We start from the raw sequence: 3936 nt of genomic DNA, 5'->3' as shown, positions 1-3936 counted from the left end.
GAGTGCCTTCCGAGCTGCCTGAGCGGCCAGGAACCTAGAGCAGCCACCTGGAGGCGACTCAGGCGGCAGCGCCGCCGGCTGTGGGGTCCTCGCGCCTGGCCACGCCCTTTCTCCGCCTGTGGCGAGAAAGGAAAGGGGCAGGGCCTGCGTGCGTGTGACGTTGCTCGCCTCACTGGGACCACGGCCCGCATGCGGCCGACACAACATTGGAGGCCACGCCCACAAGGGGGCGGTCCCTTCTGCGGGCCTCTTTGATGGCAGGGGCGGTCCTGCTCCACCTGGAAAGGGTTAAGAGGACTGAGACGCCAGTGTCTCTGCTGCCGTTTACTTTTACCGGTTCTTCCTCCGTCCGCCTAGATTTACAAAAGACGGTGTTGAGACCTGCGGCAGGAGGTGGGAGTAGAGAAAATATCTCTGTTTTTAGGCAGCTTACTTTCTAGTGGCAGAGGCTTATTAGGTAAACCAGCCGATGGATAAGACAGTTTCAGAGCTTTATCAGAGCTGTAAAGACAAGATGATAAGTGACTGGAGGTGAGAGAAGCACTTTAAATGATGTAGTCAGGGGCGGTCTTTCTCTGAGGAGGAAACATTTGAGCTGAGACCCAAAAGATAGAAATGGCCAGTAAAAGGACTTTTCATACAGGTGTATTGTAGTTTTCTTATGCAAGCTGTTCACTGAATATTTGGATTAAGTCTAAAATCCACATTTAGTAATTCAACAAATACTCAACACTTACTTTGAACGTAAAGAAAGTGAAAGTGAAGTCGCTCAGTCGTATCCGACTCTTTGCCACCCCGTGGACTGTAGCCTATCGGGCTCCTCCGTCCATGGGATTTTCCAGGCAAGAATACTGGAGTGGGTTGCCATTTCCTTCTCCAGAGGATCTTCCCGACCCAGGGATCGAACGTTGGTCTCCCGCATTGTAGGCAGACGCTTTACCGTCTGAACCACCAGGGAAGTCACTTTGTACATGAAGTGAAGTGAATTGGCTCAGTCGTGTCCGATTCTTTGCGACCCCATGGACTGTAGCCTACCAGGCTTCTCCGTTCATAGGATTTTCCAGGCAAGAATACTGGAGTGGGTTGCCATTTAGGATTTGGCTAATTTGGCCCTAATTACAAGTCTATATAACATAGTCCAAAGGACCCTAGAGGTTAAATAACTTGTCTAAGATCATGTGCCCGGTATTACGGAGCCCACATTATTACAAAGCCTGTGCCCTTAGACTCAACGTTTTATTGCCTCCGAATTAAATATTGGGAGTAATTATAGCTCCTTCTTTTCTTCTTGTCAAGTCAGGATTAGCCCAGTCCAGTAAACAGATAATTTTCAGCATAAGGAAATAATAATAATAGTCTGTAATAGTAATTGTGCCCTTATTAAGCTTGTTGTTGTTCATTCACTAAGTTGTACCTGACTCTTTGCAACCCCATGGACTGCAGCATCCCTGGTTCCTCTGTCCCTCTCTGTCTTCTGGAGTTCGCTCAAATTCGTATCTATTGAGTTGGTGATGCTGTCTACCCATCTCCTCCTCTGCCGCTGCCTTCTCCATTTGCCTTCAGTCTCTCCCAGCATCAGGGTCTTTTCCAGTGAGTTCACACTTTGCATCAACTGGCCAAAGTAGTGGAGCTTCAGCATCAGATCAGTCTTTCCAATGAATATTCAGGGTTTATTTCCTTTAGGGCTGACTGGTTGGATCTCCTTGCAGTCCAAGGGGCTCTCAAGGGTCTTCTCCAGCACCACAGTTTGAAAGCATCAGTTTTCAGTGCTCAGTCTTCTTTATGGTCCAACTCTCACATCTGTACATGAGGGCTGACAAAACCATCGTTGGACTATATGGTTGTCGGCAAATACTTGGGTTCAATCCCTGGGTTGTCAAGATCCCCTGGAGAAGGAAATGGCAACCAACTTCAGTATACTTATCTGGGAAATCCCATGGAAAGAGGAGCCTGGCAGGCTACAGTTCGTGGGATCTTGAAGAGTTGGACACAGCTTAGCAACTAAACAAAAATGCATTTTTACCCACTTCAGTATTCTTGCTGAGAAAGCCCCATGGACACAGTAACCGAACAGGCTACAGGCAGTTCATAGAGTTGCAAAGAGTCGGACATGCTGAGTGACTGAGCATGGCCTCATTAAGTTATTATGCCCTCATAACACAGTGTACTCTCTTAAGCATTGGACGTGCTTCACCTTGTTTCATTTTCACAGCTGCCATAAGAAAGGAATTGTTATTATTCTGTGGTAGGTGACCTCAACCATGAAATTAAAAGAAGCTTGCTCCTTGGAAGTAAAGCTATGACAAACTTAGATAGCATATTAAAAAGCAGGGACATTACTTTACTGGCAAAGGTCCTTCTAGTCAAAGCTACCTGATGCAAAGAGCCGGCTCATTGGAGAAGACCCTGATGCTGGAAAGGCTGAATGAATGAGGAGAAGGGGTTGACAGAGAATGAGACGGTTGGATGGCATCACCGACTTAATGGACATGAGTCTGAGAAAGCTCCAGGAGTTGGTGATGGACAGGGAAACCTGGAGCGCTGCAGTCCATGGGATTGCAAAGAGTCAAACACAACTGAGCAACTGAACTGAACTGAGGTGGCATTGTTTTACCCAGCTTTTAAATGAGTGTTAAGGATGTAAAAAATTAAGAAACAAAAGCCTGTTAACGTTAACGATGTAAAAAATTAAGAGAAACAGAAACCTGAATTAAATAGAGTTGGGAGACCAGAGGGGGAGCTCTCCCAACCCATGACCTAGCACAGCCCAACAACAAACAGAAAGATCCCTTTTCTGTCCTGACAACAAGTCAGCCAATGAAAAGGTGTTTGTTTACTATAGCCCTCCAACTTTTCTTTCCTTTCCTACAAAAGTATTCTCCTTCCCTTGGGGACTTGCAAGTGACTCACCATGGTTGTAGACCCCACATTGTAATCCTCTATGGATCCCAAATAAACCCATCTTTGCTGGAGAAATACCTGGTAGTCTAGTTTCAGGTCAACAAGGATTATACATCATCACCTGTTGCCATGTGGCTGCAATGCATCCTTAGGAAGAATGTCCTTTCCAGCCTTACTAATGTCAGGCTTGATCATGTGACTTGCTTTGGCCAATAGAATGTGACTAAAAGTATCTTTCACCACATCCAAGCAGTTGTGTTAGGAACCATTATGTATTTCTGCTAACACTCTTGATCTTTTTCTTCTCTCATGAGTACGCCCTGTCCCAGATGGAGCTGCTCCCTCAGCCTGAGTTCTGGAAGGAAAGACGTGTGAAGTCCAATGAGCCACATGAGCAAAAAAAGAAAACTTGGCTTTTAAATATTTGAAATGGTTTTTTTTTTTTTTTGACATTTCATATATTATTTATTTATTTAGCAGTTATTCACAATTTATTTTTTACATACACACGACCTTCCATATATATAAAGTTTATACAAAAAGCATTCACCAAATGCCTTCTTCTTGATTAGTTATCAGCTCTAAATTCAGTTATTTCTGTGTATCTAAAACTTCTGACTCTTTGTTTGAGATTATCATATATTTTCTTGCTGATCTTTTCTAAGATACATTTTTTTTCATTTATTTTTATTAGTTGGAGGCTAATTACTTTACAATATTGTAGTGGTTTTTGTCATACACTGACATGAATCAGCCATGGATTTACATGTGCTCCCCATCCCGATCCCCCCTCCCACCTCCCTCTCTACCCGATCCCTCTGGGTCTTCCCAGTGCACCAGGCCCGAGCACTTGTCTCATGCATCCAACCTAGGCTGTTGATCTGTTTCACCCTAGATAATATATATGTTTCAATGCTGTTCTCTCGAAACATCCCACCCTCGCCTTCTCCCACAGAGTCCAAAAGTCTGTTCTGTACATCTGTGTCTCTTTTTCTGTTTTGCATATAGGGTTATCATTACCATCTTTCTAAATTC

The sequence above is a fragment of the Muntiacus reevesi genome, chromosome 15 (genome assembly GCF_963930625.1).
Source record: "Muntiacus reevesi chromosome 15, mMunRee1.1, whole genome shotgun sequence".
In the NCBI taxonomy this organism is placed as follows: Eukaryota; Metazoa; Chordata; class Mammalia; order Artiodactyla; family Cervidae; genus Muntiacus; species Muntiacus reevesi.
Note: the sequence above shows the minus strand (reverse complement) of the source record.